Consider the following 23,783-nt stretch of genomic DNA (forward strand, 5'->3'; position numbering starts at 1 on the left):
AGCTCAGGAGAGCCATGTCAGTCACCTAAGACCCCAGTGTTCACAGTGCCACAGAGGTTGCGTTAGCCTCGGGTTTGTTTGACTCTTAGTGTTACACAGAGCTGTATCTGTACACCACACCTTTCATTGCTCCCAAGGTGACAGTTTAAGCTCAACAAATTTCCATTTGTTTTTTCCTTGCCTCAGCAAGGCTCTTCCTTTCTTCCTTGGCTTGCATTTTTGTTCCTTAATTCAGAAAGTGAAAGAGACATCAACTTTACTGGCATGTGCCCCTTTACAGGCAGAGAGTCTCAAAATTTAATAAGTGTCTCTTGGAGTTAGTCAAGAAAGTAATTAACACCGGGGCACAGGGGGCACCCTGAGCTTCCAGTGTCTGGCATCAGGAAAGTCGACTGCTCATCATTAGCACATGATTAAGTAGTTTATCATGTGAAGGCAGTGCTTGTGGAGCGTATGCAATTATATGTATTTATTTGAGGCCTGATTTTGTCCTGTTTTTCTCACAAGGTCTGGGTAAGAGGCTGCCCTTAGGGAAGGCACAGGAAAGAGGTCGCTGGTGGTCTGTGTGGGGCCAAGTAGAGGAAGGATAGAGATTGGAAGGCAGTTATTATGTATTAGAGAACAATGACATGGTGAGGTTGGTTTCATTCCCGTTTGTTTTTTTAGGTGAGAGAGATAAACTGGAAAGGTTTGCCTAAGTTTATATAAGTAGCAAGAACAGGAGTAAGATTTTGCTTAAGTCTGACTAATTTTTATACCTTAAACCAGTTATCAGGACATGGAGGCAAAGATCAAGACCTGGGAGTAACCAGTAGGTTGTGGAGATGGAGGTGTACACAGAAAAGTCAGGAGATTGGCCAAAGAGAGGAAGGTCTGTATGGTGAATTGTATTTTCTTAAGGCCCATCACACGTGTTCTTCTTGTGTCATGTTGATATTCCGTCATCAAGAGGTAAAGTCTTTCCTACCCCTTGAACCTGGGTGGGTCTTTGCAGCTGCCTCTAGCCACAGAATGCAGTAGAAGTGATGCTGTGTGACTTCCAGGGCTTGGTCATAAAAGAATATATAGTGGGTGCACAGGTGGTTGAGTGGTAGAGTGCTCGCCTTCCATGTGGGAGATCTGGGAGATCTGGGTTCGATTCCCGGACCATGCACCACCACCCCCCCCCCCCCCAAACCCACACAACAATGAATATATAGCTTCCACTTGGCTTACTTACCCTTGGAACATGTGCCTTGGGAGCCCTGAACCAGCAAGTAAGAAGTCTGGCTACCCTGAAGCCACTATGCTGGAGAGAGACTACATGGGGAGACCACACAGAGATAGAGAGAGGTGCCTCAGCTGTTCCAGCCCCTAGATATTTGAGTCTTCCCAGCCCATATGCCAGATATGAGTGAGTTTTCAGAAGATAATTCTAGCTCCTGCCTTCAAACTGTTCCAGCTATCACAGAGTGGAGTGGAGATAAACTGTCCCTACAGAGTGAGCTCTGCTCAGTTTGCAGATTTGTGAGGGGAAAAAAAAAGTTGTTGCTGTTTAAATCACTAAGTTTTGGAGTAGTTTGTTACAATTTTTGGAGTAATTTGTTACACAGTTATAGTAACTGTTGGTGAAGCACTTATTTCAGAATCTAAGTCTGTGAGATGTGAGCATCCATCCAGGAGTCTCTTTTATGCAGGCTCCGATACAAAGTCTTAAATAAGCCAAGAAGGTGACACTGTTTTTTATATGCTTCTGGAAAAGGTTCAAAAAAGGCTGTCTTCATAAAAGCCTCGGAAGCCTAGCAGTGTGTGGTTTTAGCTTTCACACATGAAAACATCACTGCCAATACTGGGCAATACATTCCAAGGGCAAATTCAGAGAAGGTGAAATGGCTCTGGGCTAGAACACTTAGGGAAGCCTGCCAGAGCAGTTGAGAGTTGAGCTAAATCTTTGAGGATTTTGTTTGGCACAGGATCCGTAAGACATCCCAATCAAAGGATTAATTTGGGCAAAGGCATGTGGTGGGCATACTTCTGTAAGTTTGTGTTCTGGTGGGCAGTCCAACACTGGCTCAAGTACAGGATCCAGATACGGGGAAACGCTGGGGCAGGTTTGGATTATTTCCGCTTTTGCCTTTAGTCTCTCTGGGAAGATTCCAAAGAACATTTCTGACATACAGAGAGTTGGATCCATAGGACAGGGATGGGCTTATTCCTGGAAGAGGAATAAGAATTCTTGCTGATTCGTTCATTGAAAAAGTGTTCCCTAGCATTGCAAGTCTCCCAGCTTCTGGTCCCGTACTGTGGGAATTCCATTCTATTTCTAGATTTTACAGAGCAGGCGTGGAAAGATGAGTCTAAGGCAAATGTGACTTCTCTACTTGGGCTGTAGAAGACACCCCTTCCACTAGCTTCCAGATTCTTGGTCTCAAAATTAACTCTTCTTTCACTGACACGTTTAATCTCCCCCCACCCCACCTTTTCTTTTTTTTCCCACTCCACCTTTAAACACAGATGTTCTCTACTACAGTTAGTGGCTTTTTTCCCTTTTACTGGAATTTTTGGACAAATGCACCTACTGAATTATTTTATTCTTTAAAGTGGTTTTCCTTCACTCTTGAATCCAACACCAACCATTGAATATAACCTTTTTCATTATCTACATATTTCCAGTGCAATGGTGATCCACAATGGTTTTCTTTCTCTGTTGCACTCGATGACACCAGTCATCTTCTCTGAAGTAACATCATTCCAATTTTTCTTTCTACCTTTTTACCTTGTGCTTTTCTTTTGGCTCTTGTTTTGTGCTAGTCTGTCTCTTGTGCTGCTTCTTTCTTTCCTTCCAGAATCCAAGAGTTTTCTAAGGTTGTAAAAAGCTCTGTCTTTATCACTTCAAAGGGAACAACCAAGTCAATAACCATGACAATAGAACTGCCATGTCCCCCATGTTCTGAGTGCTTAGTGTGTGCTGGGTACTATGCTAATTACTTTATACTCATTTAATTAATCCCTGTGAGATTGTTGTTATTATCATCACTTAACAAGTGAGCACATTGAGGCTCATGGAAGTTAAATTTATCTCCTGGCTGATTGGGACCCAGTTTTGACTGACTTCAAAGACAGTGCTCTTAGCCCTCATATGGCATTGACTCCTACCTCCCTGAGTGCCCCGTGTGTCAACTGCCACTGCACTTGTTCACCTGGATGTCTTCCTCTCGTTTTTATCTCCTTATATTCAAAATCTAACATTCTCTTCTTGTAAAATCAGAACTCCATAAAAATCTTGTCAGCAATTCTGTTACCTCAATCCCCTTTTGAAAAATGACTTTACACACCATCTTGACAAGGATAGACAGGTCAACTGAAGAAGAATGATCACCAGTGGGGGTGGACAACACACTGACCCTGGAATTATGTCCTTGACAGCAGTTGTGAGCCGGGTCACAGGCTCCCAGGGACCAGAAGACATTGTTTGCCTGTGCAATTTCAAGGAGATACATTTCGTGCTTTAAAGGGGGGTGTTCAGAGAGCAGTAGAGTGGAGTATACTATCCCCAAATATTATTTTCAGGACTCTCTGGTGGACCCTTTCAGCCACCCCAAGTACCTTCCTCTCCAAGTTTTTACATCAGACCAGAAAAGGGGATTCCATTGGTCTGGATCTTTGATTGTGGAATGTTAGAATGGAGTGCAACCTTAGAAATAGTTTTAAGCTAAGCTGTTTGATTTAAAGGATGAGAAGGAAACTGAGGCTAAGAAAGCTGGGTATCACCTCCTCCCTGAGGTTACCCTGACCACTCTACTAAAAATTGCAAAAGATATCCCTCTCTACCCCACCATCCTGACCCTCCTCAGGCTGAGCTGCTTTTCCTTGTCCATGACTAGTGTAACTGTGTCTCTCTGTTGACACAGAACAGTTCAGTTTATGTCTGTGGTTTCAGGATAATTATTAATAGTGCCTTCAATTCATTTTCCGAAATATCCAAGTTTGGCTGATAAATTATCTGGTCATCCTATTGCAAGCCTTTATCACCTTCTAACACATCTTAATGTTTACTTATTTATTATGTCTATTGTTTACTGTTGATTCTCCCCCCCCACCCCAGATTGTAAGGTCCATCTGCAGTAATCTTTGTTTTGTTGGTTGCTGTATCCCCCATAATTAAATAGTGAAACTGATTAGGTAAGCTTCTAACCTTCTCCTTTCCCTCTCTTCACCTCTGCTCAAACATTGGGGGTAGGTGGCATGGTAGGATGGGAGGGGAAATGAACTAAATGGAGTCCAGTCAAGCAAGAGCCTGCCCCTGCAAAACACTGCAGTGAAGGAAGGGGTATGTGGTTTCCCTGCACTGTAAAATCTCTTTCTGTTTTCAACTCTGTGAAAGATGCAGAGGAAGGCAGGGGATGAAGGGACAGAATGAACTGACTTTAAGAAAATTATATTTTTTCTTGCTCATTCTGCCTCCTCCATCTCCTGGCTTGCCATGCATTCCTTTGTCTTCCTCTGACCATGCAGTTGTTCTCCAGTTTCATAATTATGCTTAATTTTACTAGTTGGGTGTGATGTACTGTCATCAGTTAATTGCAAAGATAAAAGAAGACTCTTTAAATTTATCTTAAGCCCAGTGAAGTCTGTCTATTGAAGTGGGCATTTCAATATTTTTTGTAATGGAAAAATGAGCAAAAGTAACTCCCCATTCCCCCTGTCTCCTGAAGACTGATCTGTCCCAGACAGGAGGAATGGTTATTTTTGCCAGGAACATACTTTCTGCCTTTGTTCCATTCCTGCATAGGGATTGGGTGCTGCAGAGCTGGCGGATTGCCAGGGATGTCTCAGGTTCATTGTCCACCAACTGCGAGATCCTACTTTCTTCATTTCGAGTCAGACCATGGAAAGAATCAGAAAGGATTATATTGTCAGAAGTAGCAGAAGGAAGTAAACAAATGTCTTATTAAACAGCCTCTGTGGATCCTCCAGGTGCAGCCTGATTTCCCTGTCAGGGGGATGAAAATGAAATCTCCAAACCCTGGAGACTGAGGTTACTCAGTTATCTGTTTATTCTCTTGTCCAGCATGGCTGTGGGGTTGAAATTACTGACATGCGTATGATGCATGGTATAGCCTTGGCCTTTCCACGTCTTTAGAGAACTACAGTGGGAAAATAAAAATGAGACTGTTGCAAACAAGACAGCCTGAGGTCTTGCACAGTTTCCAGTAGAGGGACTAACTGAATCTCAGAATCACAGTAGTGGTAGAGCAGCATCTGCAATGGGCAGGTCAAGGGGCGATTTCTTTTTTCAAGCTTGGTATGTAACTAATTGTCACCCGGACACTGTGTGTGTTCTTATGTCTGTGCATCTTCCAGGATATCCTTTTCTGCTCTTTTGGCTTATCTGTTTCTTTCCTTCTTTCCCAGAACACAGAGGCCTTTCCTTTATTGCTCCTCTGCTCATATGTTTATTAATCATGATCATACGTGGTGGTGGATTCTAGACCTGGAAGGGACATGGAATCCATTTGGGGCCAGACTTCTTCTTTAGCAGAGGGGAGAACCGAGAGCCAAGTGGATAACGCAACTTTTCAAAAATTACACAGCTGGATAGTGGCAGAGAATGGAGTACCATGTAGGTTTTCTGTCTCCCAGACAAGTTATCCTTCTATTAGCCCATTCATAACAGTACTAAAAGTGCTCAAATTTTTGAGTAATGTAGGCTCATTATAGAAGGTAGATACCCATTGTGCCTAGTTCTTTGTTTTTATTGCATTAATGAAGCTAAAATATTTCACCTTTTATGTGCATTAGAGTACTGTGCCTTTGTGTCTGTGGCTTTCTTCGTTTTCATCATTTCCTGTAATCCTTGTGACAACTCCCAATAATTTACATCCTTATGCATATATTGAATGCCTAGTATATGTGAGGAGTGGCCTAGATGGTGAGGATACTAAGAAGAATGAGGACAAAATTCCTGCCCTCTTAGAATTTAAAGGCTATTAAAATTGAACTGTGCTAAATGCTGGGAGAGAGGTACATGGAACTGAGAGTGGGTACATGAAGGGGAAAGGCTTCCCTCAGGAAGTGACACCCGAGCTGAATCTGAAGGGTAAAGAGGTAGGGAAGAGGGGAACAGCATCTTAGCTAGGAAGAGGAATGGAGAGATATCCAGAGAGGCTGAAGCAGAGAAAGCAAGGGAGTGAGTGTCTGCAGAGGTGGGAGGGCCAGACCATAGCACATTTTGAAGCTTATAGTCCCTTTAAGGATGAATTACTTTTGACCCAGGGAGAAATGAATCTTTAGACATGATCAGATTGGAATTTTGAAAAGATTTCTAGGCTTTCTGTTTGGAGGACTGATCAAAACAAGGCAAGAGTGAATGCAGGGCAGGGATCAAGTGTAACACATGCCAGCCTGTGTGGGTCCTCTGCTAAGATCTTGCCAATTCTTCTCTCATAGAGTGTGATCCAGACTCCTTACTGTGTCTCAGGTCCTACAAGACCTATGTAGTCAGCCCCCATAACACCATGACTTGGTCTCTACCACTCTCCCCACACCAATTTCTTTGTAGAACACATTACAAATGACCCAGTCTCAGGAACTCCCCACTTGCTATTTCTTCTCCCAAGAACATTCTCCCAAATATCTGATAGGCTGTTTCCTCACTTCTATTAGGTCTCTTTTCACAGGTTTTATGTCACATAGCATTCTTTACCCCTCTTTTACTACCTTAGTGTTTTTGATACTACATACATTGCATATTTATTGTCATCTATACATCAGTTCATTCATTCATTCATTTAGTCATTGTCCACTATCCATATATTTATTTCTGTCACCCTTCCTCCCCTCCACCCCTACCACATACACATGCAAATGAAATACTGGAGGGTAGAGATTTTGTCTATTTTATTCATGGATGTATCTCAGGGCCTAGAATAGTGATGGTGAGCAGCGGGTAAGGGATCATTTAATATTACTTGAATGATTCAATGAAATTTGGGAGGAGATACAGTAATTTGGTTTCTGAAAAGCATCTATTGGATTTAACTACATGCATGTCATGGAGTGGTTAGTTAAGAGCTATTTCTGTTTAAGTCAATCAGGTTTGATTGTTAGATGAGGTAGCAGAGAACGTTAGAATAGAAATGTCTTTCAAGAGGCTTAGCATAGGAAAAGAGGCAGGGTGAAATTAGAGTGGAACATGGAGCCAAGCAAAGCTTACTTTTTAAGATATGTGAGACTTGAGGATGTTTAAATGTTGATGGAGAAGATCTAACTTACAGTGAAATGTTAATTATACATGAAGAGGAGAGACAAATAACCAACAGTGGGATGTTCCTGATAATGAGGGTGGGCATGTTATCCAGAATTGAGGTGGAGGGTTTCATCTTAGACAAGACAATGGGTGCAGATGTAGTTAAGGTTGAGGTCCTTGCTTTGTGGCTTCTTTCTTCTTGATAGAGCACCTGGTGATCTTGTCGCTGAAAGTGAGAGAGTAGGTGGGGTTTAAGTGTTGTGCTAGGAGGTTTGAGGAAATTGGAGAAGGTTCCTGATAGTCTTAATGGAGAGTAGGGGCCTGAGTTTATTAGTTGAGGGCAGCTGGATTGCAAGGCAGAGTAAGCACCCTTTTGAAGTTTATACAAGTTCCAACATGAATTTATATAAACACTAACCAATCCTGTTATTTCTGGTATGAAGAAAATTGAAATGGAGTAGTGATGTAGGAGGTGGTCATTAGAGATGAGAAGGTCAAGTAATTGAGACATTTAGGTATTATGTCATTCATATGAATAGAGAAATCATCCAGGATGTTGTGAGAAGAACACTGAGCTATTAGACTAGCTGGGCTAGACTTCAGTGGATTAAGTTGGCTAAAATGATGCTATATATGTGGTTAGATTGTCTTTACTTTGGCTTCTTCTGAACCAGCAAAGGATATATGTGAAATCAAAGACAAAAGTGAAAGATTGGGTTTTTTTTTTTTTTTTTTTTTGATGTCTTCTTAGCTCCTTAAGGAAGCATGATGGAAATATGTTTCACGCATATCTGTTTGCGACCTTGTTTTCATTTTCTTTGAATATATATGTAGAAGTGGAATTGCTGTGTCATATGGTAATTCTATATTGAACATTTTGAGGAACCACCATATTGTTTTCAGGCTGCATCATTTTTATTTATCTTCTTTGGTGGCAATTCTAGAGGGTGCAGTGGTAGGGTATGGAAAGTAAGGGGGAAGTGGAGAGATGGATGAGATCAAGGAGGTAGAGATCACTATAGTAGAATGACAGCCAGGTTAGCTTATACTCTGCCACTCACTGATGGAAAGAGTGATAAGTGGCATTATGTATATGTTCTCAACAATCTCTTTAAGAAGGACTGGAGGACTTAGAACACAAGTCCTTGGATTATGTCTGTTCTGCCTGTAGCCAGAGAAAGAAGGAAATGTATGGACCTCAGGCATGTTGCTTGAGGAGAAGAAGGAAACTAGGGAATGATTTTATGCATCTGTATCACAGGATCAGGGAATACACTCAAGACAGCTCTGAAAACAAAGATATGACCCTTTTAAAACCACCTAGTTAAAATAATTTACTTTTGCTAAAATTTGCCACAAAGTGCTACATATCTTACTCAGTTTTTAAAAGCACAGTTAATCTCAAGGTCTTCTATTTTTATTTCCAGTGGAGAAAAATCTTAATGTACTGCTTTGCAATATGAAGGGTGTGATATTTAATTTCACAGCAAATGGATTTTCTATTTTCATATAATATTCTAGTCCTTTATTTTGAGGTTTTCCTACAAAGGGAACTATAAAACCATGTTCCAACTTTTTTTCCCCCAGCAATAGCATGAAATACGCTTCTTAAACTTTGTCCACACATGGGATAGAGTTTTGCTGAGTTTTGTTATTCATGCAATAGGGGTTGAGATGGTCATTCGGAATACAAGCTTTTGTGGTTCAGCAAATTTGCTATTTTACTAGATATTAGTCATAGCAATGGCATTCACCAAAGGGGCATATCTATGCACACTACAGATTGGTTCCTTGGAATACATTTTAACAGACTTGTTTGTTAAGTCAGTGTCTTTGCACATCTACAGAATAGTTATATTAAATATCATAATAAAAATAATTGACATCTCTACTGGCATTTGGAGTTTCTGAATACTGTTATGTAAGAATTTATTTGCTCATCTGAAAACCTTGTGAGTTAAGTGGAATTATCTTCTCAGTTTTAGAGCAATCTGAATCATCAACCAAAAATGACTGTCCTAAAATAACAGTGCTACTTTGTGATGCAATGGATTCCAACTCACCTTTTTTGGAGGGGCTGGGGGAGGGTGCATTGTGTGGGGAATCAAACTCAGGTCTCCCGCATGGAACACGAGCATTCTACCACTGAACCACTGGTACACCCTTTCAACTCACCTTTTAAGTTTCAATTTCTTTGCTCTTACAAAGGTCCTTTTGGAATGTAACAGAGATTTAATTGGGTATAATGTTAGCTTTCAGGTGAATTGGAATTATTTTGAAATAGCATTGATATGATGATATGACTGTTAACTGGTAAACCAAAATATTCCATTATTTATTCTCTGCTTTGCCACGTAACAGAGTATTTGCTCTGTTATTACATAGTAGTGTTCAGATCAGCTTTGTGATTGAAAAGTCATTAACATGTCAGGCCCTTAGATATTTTCTCTTGCTTAGCTGCTGGGAAAAAAATAAGAAAAACAGGATTTGGCTGCTTGTGGATATTATTTATCTGTCACAGGGCAGTTACCCAGCATGTTAAGTGAATCAATATTCTTGCTAACATTTGGGGACAGATTTGGCATGCTCACTGGTCTAGTGAGGACCGTTATTCCCTTCATATTTGGAGGGTGAATACACTGGGTTGTCTTCAGTGAAATTCCTAATCAGAAGTAATTTAGTAATTTGAAAAGATGGATTGGGTGAAGGAAAAAAAGAATTACCTGCTCACCTGAATACCCACACATACTCAATACTTTCCATGCTCATAAACTCCTTCACATCATCGTTCACAGCACACACGATTCTCTCCATTATCCCTTGAACACAGACATTTCTAGATACAGACACACTGACACACACACCTCCTCAATGCATTCATCTTTTAAACACATTCACTGACACCCCAACACTCACTCACTTCCATGTGTTAACATTGAATCATACTCCCCAGGATATGTACCCCAGTCATTCTCTTGTACATATCACAACCACCCTCACACACAACATACTCAACTCTAATGTATATATAGCAGAAATGTTGCTCCCTCTCCCTCCTACACAGATACAAATACTGTTCTAAATTCCTGTCTCTATGAAATTGACCTCTTCCTACAAAAGCTGCTGAAGCTTATTAATGCATTTCATGTAGCTAATTTTCTATTTAGCAAGCACAAATCTCACCTGATCCCTGCTAATCTAGAGGATGCTGTTATCAGGGATGAAGAAAAGTATAACTAAATGAGTCTCCTCTATTTTCCATTCATGAAGTTAGCCCATGTTGTTTGGTAAATAAGCTAAGCGGAGGCGTTCAGAAGAGGCTAGAAAAGAGAAAGAAGACACCAAAGAAATATGTTTGTTCTTTGTGTTGAACATCTGGAAGCAAAATGTTTCTTCAGCCAGGCTCTTTTTACAAATAATCTCAATTTATTCAAAGGAAGATTTATAAAATATATGCAAATTTTAAAGCATAATATGAGCCCACTATCCAAATTTATCAATACCAATTCTTTGTTCTCCACATTCCATTCCTTTTTCTTGAAACAAGAACCTCGGAACATTTTAACTTTGATTACTTTCTCCAAACTTATATTGCGATCCAGTACTTTACTTCTGTCTCTTTAAACTCACAAAGGTGACATCATTGTTATTTTTATTATTTTATAGGATAAGATTTGCTTATATTTGACTGTCTTTATATAGTGGTAGCCATTTTACTTGTTCACTGTTTTTTCTTATCTCTTTGATTATTTTCTGTCTTAGGAGTTTTTTAGTGAAACTCTGGATATCAAATTCTAGGTTTAGTGATTATTTCTCAGCCCCTTGAGAATATTAAACTGCTGTTTTGGGGGTTTCTGTTGTTGTTGAGAAGTTTGCTGCCAGCTCTGCATGATTTATCTTTGTTCTCTGACTGCTTTGATAATTTTTTCTTTGTTCTTGGTATTCTTCTGTGTTTTCACTACTATACGTCTAGTTATGGATTTATTTTTTATTTATCTTGCTTGGAATACATTATGTTTTGTATTAATCACCAGTTATTATCTCTTTAAATATTGTTTCATACCAATTCTCTCTATTCTCTCCTTTTGTGGATCTGATTATTTGGCTGAAAGACCATCTCATTCTGTTTCCCATGTATCATAATCTCTTATTCCTGTGCCACATTTTGTTGTCTGTCTTGGTAAACTTGTAGTTAAGTTCTGTTATTTACCACTTTATTTTACTAGTTTGCTATTCATTATGTATCATCTGATATTTAACCATACTTTGATTTTTTCAATTACTTTTTTCATATCTAGAAATAATTGACAATTTGTCTGATCATTTAAAATGATTTCTTTCTTTCTCTGTTTTGTGATTCCAGCTGTTATTTCTTCATATATTACATTATAGTTGTTTTATGGTCTAAATTTGATAATTTCAGTATTCAAAGTCCAAAGAGTTCTAACTCTATTGTTTGTTGTTTCTGTTGCATTTCACTCATGATGGCTTGTTTCCTTACCTGTTTTGTGATCTCTGAATGTATTGAATTTGCTTGATTTTAATTTTTAGGAATTGTGCAGGCCTCAGTTTTAGACATTTTCCTCCACAGGAGATTTGTGTTAGCTTCTGCTGGGAGAGTCCCACAATTTGGGATTCTACTGGCCTCTTTTCATGGTCCCTGGCTTTATTGTGAAACAAGATTTAGTCTCTTTGATTTCAGTGCCATTATTCACATTTGCCTTCAAGGCAACTTATCCCTTAAAATTTGCTGACCACTCCAGGATCTCCTTTCAGGTTTGTGTTTTTTTTAATTTTTAATTTCTTTTTACAGAGATTGGAGGCTTATAGAAAAATCATGCAAAAAATAGAGTTCCCTTATACCCTACCACACACACTTAGTTTCTGTATTATTTATACTTTGCATTAATTTAGTATGCTTCTTACAACTGAGGAAACGATATTATTATAATGATATAATTGGGTATATAACTAAAAGGTGACTGTAGGGTCATATGGTAATTTTATACTTAACTTTCTAAGGAGTCACCAGGCTATCTTTCACAGAAGCTGCAGCACTTGACATTCTCACTGATGATGAACGTTTTCCTATTTCTCCACATCCTGACCAACACTTATTTTCCATTTTTTGAATAGTCACTATTCTGGTAGGTGTGAAATGTTATTTCACTGTGGTTTGACTTCTTTCATTGTGGTTTTGACTTGCATTTCCTTAATGGCTATTGATGTTGAGCATTTTTCATGTGTTTTTTGGCTATTTGTGTATGTTCTTTGGGGAAATATCTAATCCAGTCTTTGTCCATTTTTTGAATGGGTTGTTTTTCTTTGCATTGTAAGATTTTTTAAATGTATTCTGGATATTACATCCTTATTGGATATGAGGTTCAAATATTCTCTTTCCTTTTATGGGTTGACTTCTTACTTTCATGATGAAGTACTTCAATGCACAAAAGTTGTAATTGTAATTAAAGTCCTGTTTATTCCTTGATATAATCTTTTAGTTTGTATTGTAAATGAAATTTTTTTTCCTGGATTTCCTCTTCATTTTGTTCACTAATAGAAATATTACTGATTATTGCATATTGATCTTGTACCCCACCACTCTGCTGAATTGTTTCTTAGTTTTAGCTTTGTTGTGGATTTTTCAGCATTTTCTCTATATCAGATCATAGTATCCACAAAGTGGGAAAGTTTTACTCCTTTCTTTCCAATTTATATGCCTTTTATTTCTTTTTCTTACCTAATTGCTCTGGCAATCAATTCCATTACGATGTTGAATAACACTGATGACAGTGGGGATCCTTGTCTTGTTCCTCATCTTAGAGGGGAAAGCTTTCAGTCTTTCAGTATTAAGTAGGAAGTTATCTGTGGGTTTTCATATGAGCCCTTTACATGTTGAGGAAGTTTCCTTCTGTCACTAGTTTTCTAAGTGTGTTTTATCAAGAAAAGGTGCTAGCTTGTGTCAAATGCCATTCCTGTGTCAATTGAGACAACCATTTTTAAAAATTCTTTCATTCTGTTAATGTGTTGTATATATTAATCAATTTTCTTACATTGAAAGACTCTTGCATTCTTATTAAGAGGATAAGTCCCTCTTGACCTTATATATAATTATTTTGTTGTGCTATTGGATTTGGTTTGCTAATATTTGGTTTGCTAGTAGTGTTGAGGATGTTTGCATCTATATTTATACTAGATATTGGTCTGTAATTTTCTTTTCTTGTGATATCTTTATCTGGCTTTGTTATGGAGGTGATAGTGGCCTTATTGTATGAGTTAGGGTGTATTCCCTCCTCTTCAGTTTTTTGGAAGAGTTTGTGCAGGAATGATATTAATGTTGGAATGTTGGAATGTTTGGTAAAATTTGCCAGTGAGGCCTTTTGGTCCTGGACTTTTCTTGGTTGGGAAGTTTATCATTTTTGATTTAATCTTCTTGCTATTGGTCTGTTGAAACCGTCTGTTTCTTCTTGAGTCAGTGTAGGTTGCTTGTGTGTTTCTAGGAGTTTGTCCATTCTATCTAGGTTATCTAATTTGTTAGTGTCTAGTAGTTCATAGTATCTTCTTATAAATATTTTTATTTCTGTGAGGTGAGTAGTAGTAGCCCTCCCTTTCATTTCTGATTTTAGTTATCTGTATCTGCTTTTTGTTGTCATTGGTCTAGCTAAAGGTTTGTTGATTTTACTGATCTTTTCATGGAACTAACTTTTGGTTTTGTTGATTCTATTTTTTTTTTTTTAACATGGGTAGGCACCAGGAATCGAACCCGGGTCTCTGGCATGACAGGCGAGAACTCTGCCTGCTGAACCACTGTGGCACACCCTCTACTTTATTTTTATTCCCTATTTCATTTATATCTGCTTCACTCTTTATTTCTTTCCTTCTATTCTTCCTGCTTAGTTTGCTCTTCTTTTTATAGATCTCCCAGTTGTGAGGCTATGTCTGATTTAAGAGCTTTCTTCTTTTTTAAATATAAACAGAGGTATGAATTTCCTTCTTTGCACTGCCTTTGCTGCATCTCATAGGTTTTGGTATGTTGTATCTTCATCTTCAATCACATCAAAATAATTACTAATTTACTTTATGATTTCTCCTTTGAATCCTTAGTTGTTTAAAGGTGCGTTGTTGAATTTCCAGATATTTGTGAATTTTCCAGTTCTCCCACTGTTCCTGATTTTTAGGTTCATTCCACTGTGGTTGGAATAGATATAGTGCATAATTTCATTATTTAGAATTTATAAAGACTTTTTTGTGACCTAAAATATGGTCTGTCCTGGGAGAAGGACCCATATGCCCAGGAGAAGAATGTGTATTCTGTGAATATTTGGTGAAATGTACTGTGCATGTCTATTAGGTCTAGTTGTTTTATAGTATTGTACAAGTCCTTTATTTCCTTATTGATCATAGATGTTCTGTCATTATTGAAAGTGATTTATTGAATGCTCATCCTATTAATGTAGACTCATCTTTTCCTCCCTTCAAATCTGTCAATACTTTATTCATGTATTTCAGGGCTCTCATGTTCAGTGCATATTTATTTATAATTGTTATGTCTTATTTAATTGACCCCTTTACCAGTATATAGTGACTCTCTTTGCCACTCAAAATTTTTTAACCTTAAATTTTTTCCTTTATTTGTATTTGCAATATGAAATAAAAGCTCACTATGAACACATACTCATGTTTATGCCAACTTGGGAAGAAGGAGGTGGGAATAAGCCACTTGTTAGCAGGGGTTGGAGCCAGGCACTCATGAAGGTCATAGGGACCCAGCCAGAGCTGGAACAGGCAGAGACCTTTTTAGCTCCCTTTAGCTTTTTTCTTCACCACCATCATGGATGTGAAGTTTAAGAGGTACAAAAAATAATGCCACATGGTCTGTTTGCAGGTTTAAGCTTCATGTTTATTCAGAAACTTGTCTTACTGTTTTTCTGAGAATCCAGAGGAATAAAGATCCAAACTCATGTAATTTGACTGCAGTGGCAGGATAGACTTGTTGTATTTAAAGGATAAGTTTCAATATGGGATATCAGCTGTTTTATTTTATATTAGAAACATATAAACACTAGTTTGAATTTTTAAAAAAAAACAAAAACTTAAACTGTTTCTAATTTTCAAACACTTGTTATTAACAGTTTAGATGTTTAACAAATCCTTAAAAAAAAAAGCTAAAAGTTCAGGGTTTGGGTGGCAAAGGATTTAGGGCAAAGCCATAATCCCTTTGGGCCTCTCTGCCTTCACCAGCTCCTTCCCTAAGTGACCTGAGCTAAAGGCTGAGTGTGGCTGGGGTGTCTGCCTCTAAAGGGGTTGCAGTCTCTTGCTGCAGACTCAGAACTGCCACAAAGGATGAGAACTGCCTGCCAGCATGGTGGTGCTTAGAGCAGGGAGACCACCTGCTGGGATGAGGTAAAGACTACTTCCCTGCTGCCACCACTGTTCTTCCTTCCTCTTTCGTAATTTCTTCCTGCTTCTCTGCCCCTCTCCTTCCATTAAATACATAAATTTAAAATATACAATATAGGTTTTTAGTCATTCTGTTTTTTCTCTAGCTGATTCTCTCTATCTTTATTCTAGGAGGCAAAACTCTGTAATTTCTTTTTTTAGTGAAAATGGAGGTGGGGGATTTGAGACCTGTCTTATGTGCAGGTCAGACATTCAAAACATGATGACCTTTGTGGGATGGGTGGCAGCTCTGGCTTCTGTTCCCCCAAAATGTCTGTGCATGTTGGGGGACATGTCAGGATCTTGTGCATGTGCCTTTGCCAAGGCTCACACATACGATGTGAATCCCTCCTAACAGTTTTTGACTTAAAGTCTATCTTATCTAATATTAGTATAGCTACTGCAACTCTCTTTTGGTTATTGTTTGCATGGTATATATTTTTTGACCTTTTCACTTTCAACCTATTTGCATTTGAATTTAAGGTGAATCTCTTGTAAACAATGTATAGTTTGGTCATTTTATGCATTCTGTCAATCTCTGTGTTTTGTGTTTTGACTGGGATTTAATTCATTTCCTTTTTTTTTTAATAACTCTTTAATAATATATATGCATAAGAGAACTAAAGGGCAGCACCATGCTGACAGGGGAAGGGAGCAAGTTCTCCCTCTGTCGCAGTGTCTGCTTGGCACAGCTCTTGAGGTCACAGAAACAAATGGAGGTGGGATGGGAAGAAGAATTAGAGAGAAGACTGAAGAGACGAAGATGAAGGGGGAGAGGTAAGGGCTTGCAGTAGTCTCAGTCAGTGGACTCCAACACAGATTCACTGGGCAGGGTCCCAGTAGCGTTCAGCCCCAGGCTTTCTGAAATGCTCCTGAGTCATGTTTTCTGTAGGACACCATTTGAATTTCATTTCCCCTAAGCTCTGATCTTTTGCTGTACCGCTCAGAACAGTACAAACTTCTTGGTTTTCTTCACAACTTTCTTCTCATCCTCACCCTTCATGTTAGATGTCTCTTCATCCCGCTTTATCTGATGAGCCTAAGATGCTTAAATTTCTTCTGGGCCTTGGGGCCCCCTTCCACTACTACCCTGTTGACATCCTTGTGCAGTGCCACCACCCCTCTGTAAGGTCAAAACCACTGGGGATGATGAGTCCCACCACTCAATTTCAGGTATATCACCTTCCTTTCACTCCTTCTTAGGAGCAATGAGAGCCAGTTTGGTTGATGTATGGAGGCCTGTCAGGTACAGTTGCCCAGCACTGGCCTCAATCTTGAACTTCTTTGCTGGATTGCTCAAATTTCAAACTCTATATACAGATATTTGTACCCCTGGTCAAATGTCATCTTTAAGTTTTTTAATTAGCATGACCTTTCTCTATTCTGCTGTAAGTTTTCAGGCAGCATTGGCTTCTTCATGTGTTTTCAATATTTTTACCATCTGAGCTCTGACATGGGCTCTGCCTTCGTGGGATCCTGAATAGCTTCTGTTCCTGATACATTAAATGGTAAATCTTCACTTTGGGTCATGGAGGAGGCCTCAGGCCCAGATGTAGTTCCTTCTGTGTTTCCCTCCTTGTTTGCCTCTGAAGTTTCTTCTGTTCCTTTTTAGTGAGATATACCCAGAGTGACTGGAGAGTCATTGTGGACTGAAGGATTGAGCTGGGTTGGATGTTCAATGAGATTTCTGATTCTGAAATAATCTTCCCTCTTGGGATTTTCCTCTGTAAGGTCAAAGCCATTGGGGATGATGAGTCCCACCATTCAATTTCAGGTATATCACCTTCCTTTAATTCCTTCTTAGGAGCAATTAGAGCCAGTTTGGTTGATGTATGGATGCCTGTTTTTTGAGCTGCTCATGAAATCTCTGCCTGAAGTTTTTCCATGGAATTTAAAAGTGCATCTCTGGCACTGGGAAGGGGCAATTGAGACTTGGGGGTCAAAAAAAGTATTGGATTCCATGCCTTCTGATGAATTGTTCCCTCTTCACAGCATGAATATTCACAGTATATCACCTTCCTTTAATTCCTTCTTAGGAGCAATTAGAGCCAGTTTGGTTGATGTATGGATGCCTGTTTTTTGAGCTGCTCATGAAATCTCTGCCTGAAGTTTTTCCATGGAATTTAAAAGTGCATCTCTGGCACTGGGAAGGGGCAATTGAGACTTGGGGGTCAAAAAAAGTATTGGATTCCATGCCTTCTGATGAATTGTTCCCTCTTCACAGCATGAATATTCACAGTATATCACCTTCCTTTAATTCCTTCTTAGGAGCAATTAGAGCCAGTTTGGTTGATGTATGGATGCCTGTTTTTTGAGCTGCTCATGAAATCTCTGCCTGAAGTTTTTCCATGGAATTTAAAAGTGCATCTCTGGCACTGGGAAGGGGCAATTGAGACTTGGGGGTCAAAAAAAGTATTGGATTCCATGCCTTCTGATGAATTGTTCCCTCTTCACAGCATGAATATTGGCCTTCAGAGTAGGCATGTGGTGAGTGCCAGCTTAATCTGCTTGCTTGTTGTATTTGTAGTATGGCCCTGCTCACCTAGTATCAGTGGTGTAGGTTTAGTTTGAGCTTTTAATTCCACCTTGCATGGAACAATGCCCATGGCCTCGAGCTTGGCCAGGCCCAGTATATTGGCTTTGCCAGTAAGCTCTGGCTTCGTGCAACTGGGCTTGGAGGTGGGCCTGTAGTTCACCTACTTTCCTTGCCCTCTCAAGTGGATCATTCCTGGAAGTGGTGGCCTGGGAGGACTGAATAGTGTTGCCAATTAAAAGTCATTCTGGTTCAGAGGAAGAAGGAGTCTGGCTGAGGGGCAGAAGGGCTAATGAAGCTGAGCTTTTTTTTCCTCTCCTCAATTTGCTGTGTTGCTGCCTCCATCATCTGTTTGATGTGGAGCTTGGTCAGCAGGCCAGGGCTCTTGATGGAGGCCCAGGGATCACTTCTGACTCCTCTTCCACCTCTTCAAAACGGGTTATCCATTGCTTCTTTATTCCTGATGATCCCTTGGATATCTCAGAGTCATCACCAAATACCTCCTTATTACTTCTCATTTTCTACTCCTGTCACTACTAGACTTGGAATGCCTAGATCTTTAGCTTTCCTCCACAGCCTCGGTCGTCCACAAATCACAGTAGAATCATCAAGGAAAGGTTTCAGATGGTCAGCTGCCTTCTTCTTGTCCATGCCCCTTCCCACACAGATCAATGCTGCTGTGACCACTGTGGGCTCTGAGAAACACTGCACTCTCTTCAGTCCTTTCTGTTCATGGTTTCAGCTCATCCAGCTCGCTCTTAGACGGTGCCATTCTTTGGGAAAAGGAGAAGGATACGTCAAATAGAACTTGATACTGCACCTCACATACTTCAGGCCCTGAGATGGAGCCTGAATGTCATACCAGAATTGGAAACTCTCTTATTTACTTTTAAAGGAACCACAGATAATGCAGGACTTTTGTAGTAGTTAGGTTCAGGTGTCAACTTGGCCAGATGATGGTGCCTGCAACTTGTTGTGTTGCTATGGACTTAAATCATCAGCATGTGAATTTCATCTATGGCTGATTACATCTGCCATTGGCAGGTGTAGGGGGAGTGCCTTCTACAGTGGATGAGGCTTAAAAGGAGAGGCCAGAAGAAAGGGAAGCAGTCTGTACAGCTTAGAGCTCAGCAGCCCAGCACACCTCAGCTGACAGCTCAGAGCCAGCTCACATCCAGATGTTTGAAGATGCAGAAAGGAATCACCCTGGGGAAATCTGTTTGAACCCAGAAGCCTGGAGAGAAGCTTAGATTGCCATGTGCCTTCCCAAATTAGTAAATTTGTAACTAAATAAATACCCTTTATAAAAGTCATTCCATTTCTGGTGTATTGAATTCTGGCAACATTTAGCGAACTAGAACAACTTTCTTCTGCCATTTTGCAATTTGTCATTCAATTCTTCCATTAATACCTACTTTAATATTGTTGTTTGCTTGTAGTATAACATTTTGAGCCCCTTCTCAGTTTTTTGTTCTGCATTTATTTTTCATATATGTTCTTTCTGGCTACCATGGGGCTTAAATTTAACATCCTAAATCTGCAACAATCACATTTGATGTGATACCAAATTAACTTCAATGGCATACACTTCAGATGTTCCTATTGACTTCTGTTCCCCCATCTTTGTGTTGTACTTGTTACAAATTATATTTTTATATATTGTATGCTCAAAATGATAAGTATATCATTACTGTTTATGCATTTGTATTTTAGAAACTGTAACAAGTAAAAAGTGGAGTTACATACCAAAAAATATAATTCAATAGCACTGGCATTTTATAATTACCCTTATGGTTATTTTTTACCCAAGGGTTTTATTTCTTTATGCTGCTTTGATCCACCATCCAATGGCCTTGCCTTTTTGTCTGAAAAGCTCCTTAGCTTTGCTGATAAGACAGGTCTAATGGTGACAAACTCCCTCAGCTTTTCTTTGTCTGGGACTATCTTAATATCTCTGTCATTTTGGAAAGACATTCTTACTGGATATACAGTTCTTGGTGGGCAATTGTTTTCTTTCAGTATTTTACATATTTTGTCCTGATGCCTTCCTGCTTCTGTGGATTTTAATGAGAAATCAGTATTTAATCTTATTGGTACCCTCTTGTACTTAACATATTGCTCTTCCCTTGCAGTTTTGAGAACTCTCTTCTTATCTTTGGAATTCAATAGTTTGACTTTTATGTGTCTGATCATGAGTCTCTTTAATTTTGTCCTATGTGGGATTCAGTGGGTTTCTTCAACGTGTATATGCATGTCTTCCCTTAAAATAGGAAATTTTCTGCCATTATTTCTTTGAACATTCCCTCTGCCCCTTTCTTTCATCATCTTTTTAGCCTCCCATGATGCATATATTGGAACATTTGATGGGGTCTGTGTTGGTTTGAGGCTGCTATGTACCGCAGAAAGTCTATGTTCTTTTGGTCCAGTCTTATGGGACCAGACCTATTGTTTTGGGTGGTATCTTTTTGATTAAGTTGTTTCCATGAAGATATGACATACCCATTTGTGGGTGGTACCTTTTCATTAGGTGGTTTCCATGGAGCGGTGTCTCTGCCTGTTCAAGGTGGGTCTTTCTCTGCTTATTGGAGTTCTTTAAGAGGGAACCATTTTGGAAAAAGCTTCAGAGCTGACAGGCAGAGATGTTTGGAAATGGAGATAGAAAATGCCCCAGGGGAAGGTGTTTGAAACCTGAAACAAAAGGACCAGCAGATGCCAGCCAGGAGCCTTCCTAGACCTACATTTCTTGACTCAAGGTATCTTTACCAAATGTCTTAATTTGGATATTTTTATGACCTTAGAATGGTAAGCTTGCAAATTAATAAATTTCCTTTATAAAGACCAACCCATTTCTGGTATATTGCATTTCCAGCGGCATTAGCAAACCAAAACAGTATCCCACAGGTTTCTTAGTCTCTGTTTACCTTTTTTTCTCATTCTTTTTATTTCTGGCCTTAGCCTGAATCATTCCAATTGTCTTGCATTCCAGTTCACTAATTCTTTCTTGTAGCAGTTCTAATCTGCTGTTGAAACCTTGAAGGGAATTTTTCATTTCAGTTATTGTGGTCTTCAACTGCAGTATTTCTGTTTGGTTCCTTCTTAAAATTTCTGTCTCTTTATTGATATTTTAATATTGTTCATTTTTGTTTTCCTGATATCCTTTAGTTATTTCTGTTTTCTTTTATCTCCCTGATCACATTGAATATCATTTTTTAAAAGTCTTTGTCTGGTGTGCCCAAAGTCTGGTCTTTTTCATTGATGGTTTCTGAATTTTTATCTTGTTCCTTTGGATGGGGCATTATTTCCTGTTTTTTTTTATCTTGTAATTTTTGTTGCATACTGTACCTTTGAATATTTTAGTGATAACTCTAGAATTCAGTCCCTGTGCTGTCTGATCTTTAAGCTTGTGTCTAGCTAGCAATATGGCAGAGATTTCCTTGAGTTCCAGGAACTAACAAAACAAACAAACCAATGGAAAAATAACTTCCATAGTCTTTGCATATTAGCTGTATGTTGGCTGGTACTCTCCTTCAGAGTTTAGCACTTCTATTAAGATCACCACAAGGTGAGAGGAAAGTGTAGTGTCCTCTTGGGTTTTTCTGACCCTCCAACTTGTTCTGGGCTTGAGCTTACTCATGGCTTTAGGAGTTTACCCATTTACAGTAATTCAAATGTACCCTTTCTTCCCTACAAAATAGGTTTTCTCCTCCAAGGACCCAAATGCTAGCACAGGCTGGCTCCACAACCCATTAGGGATGGTGTCCAGGAGGGATGAGCAAGGGCACCAAGAACTTCAATCATTTTTAAAACTGCATTTTTTAGTTCAGCACTTATCCAATTACTGGAGTCCTTTAACTCTTTTCTAAGTTTTGTAGAAGATAGGTCTGCCAGTTTTTGCTAGGTGTTCAAAGATTCTTTGTGGGTACAGCACCCTAAAGTGGTCTTTGCTGCCATCTTGCTTGACTAGACTCCCCTTAAATAAAAATTATATGTTTCATTCTTGACACTGATCATTTTGAATATATATATTCATTTTGAATATGTATATATATTCATTCTGAATATATATATATTCATTCTGAATATATGTATTCATTTTGAATATATATATATTCATTTTGAATATATATATGTATATATATATATAATGTGTCCATTTTGAAAGTACACTAATGGTGTATTAAAAACAGAATGTAAGTTATCCAAGCCACTAGATTGAAGAATGGAGTGGGAGAGAGAAAGAGAATTACTCTTCAGCTAGAAAAAGAAAAGTAAAGGAATAGATAAAAGAATTGAAAATAGCACAAAATGAAAAGTAAGATTAAGTTTTCAGATTAAGAAAAGCCAAATGGAAAAATGTTAAGACAAACATATGAACAAAGATACATGAAGAGAAAAAAGAAAAAGTAATTAAGAAGGCAAAATTAACTATAGCAAAATGTAATTCAATGTCAGAAGCATGGAATATAAGAAAAACATTCTACTTAATGAAATTAAGATATGCATGGAGGGTAGTTCAGTGCGAAAACTTTTGCCAGCCATGTGGGAGACACGGGTTCGATTCCTGGCTCATGCACTTCCCAAACAAACAAACAAACAAAAAAACCCCAAACAAACAAAAATTCAATAAATGGTGCTGCATTAAGGGGATAATCACATGGAAAAAGAATGAAATATGTCCCTCCATTGTTCTAGTTTGCTAGCTGCTGGAATGCAATATACCAGAAACAGAATGGCTTTTAGAAAGGGGAATTTAATAGGTTGTTAGTTTACTGTTCTAAGACTGAGAAAATTTGGCGGGCCACGGTGGCTCAGCAGGTAAGAGTGCTTGCCTGCCATGCCCGAGGACCTGGGTTCGATTCCTGGTGCCTGCCCATGTAAAAACAACGACAACAACAACAACAAAACACATTAAAAGAATTATATACCATGACCAAGTGGGATTTATACCAGAAATGCAGGGATGGTTCAACACATGAAAACCAATTAATGTAATACAGCACATTAACAAATTGAAAGGGAAAAACATATGATCATCTTGATTGATGCCCAAAAACCATTTACAAAATTCAACATTCTTTTCTGATAAAAACACTTCAAGCGGGCCACGGTGGCTCAGCAGGTAAGAATGCTTGCCTGCCATGCCCGTGGACCCGAGTTCAATTCCCGGTGCCTGCCCATGTAAAAACAACAACAACAACAAAAAACACTTCAAAAGACAGAAATCAAAGGTAACTTCCTCACTATGATAAAGGGCATATATGAAAAACTGTTAGTCAGCATCTTACTCAATGAAGAGAGACTGAAAACTTTCCCCCTAAGATCAAAAATGAGACAAGAATGCCCACTGTCACCACTATTATTCAACATTGTACTAAAAATTCTAGCTAGAGCAATCAGGCAAGACTAAGAAATAAAAGGCATCCAAATTGGAAAAAAAGCACATCATATTAAAAGTGGCAATGGCCCACTTTTAGTGGCCCATGTAGAATTAATTTTAAAAATTCAACAGTAATTTAATATTGATAAACCCATTCATAAATTATATTGTTAGGTCAGATAAAGGAAGAAAATAATGACCAAAAC

The 23,783-nt window shown here is 38.9% G+C and overlaps 1 long non-coding RNA gene and 1 pseudogene across 1 annotated transcript in view; one reads left to right on the plus strand and one right to left on the minus strand.

Annotated features, from left to right (window-relative positions):
• Positions 1–23,783, plus strand: part of LOC143676253 (uncharacterized) — a 149,352-nt gene that overhangs the window by 67,184 nt on the left and 58,385 nt on the right. The window lies entirely within an intron of this gene.
• On the minus strand, positions 16,464–18,972 carry LOC143676252 (U4/U6 small nuclear ribonucleoprotein Prp3-like; annotated as a pseudogene).

This window comes from Tamandua tetradactyla, chromosome 3, assembly GCF_023851605.1.
Source record: "Tamandua tetradactyla isolate mTamTet1 chromosome 3, mTamTet1.pri, whole genome shotgun sequence".
NCBI classification, from domain to species: domain Eukaryota; kingdom Metazoa; phylum Chordata; class Mammalia; order Pilosa; family Myrmecophagidae; genus Tamandua; species Tamandua tetradactyla.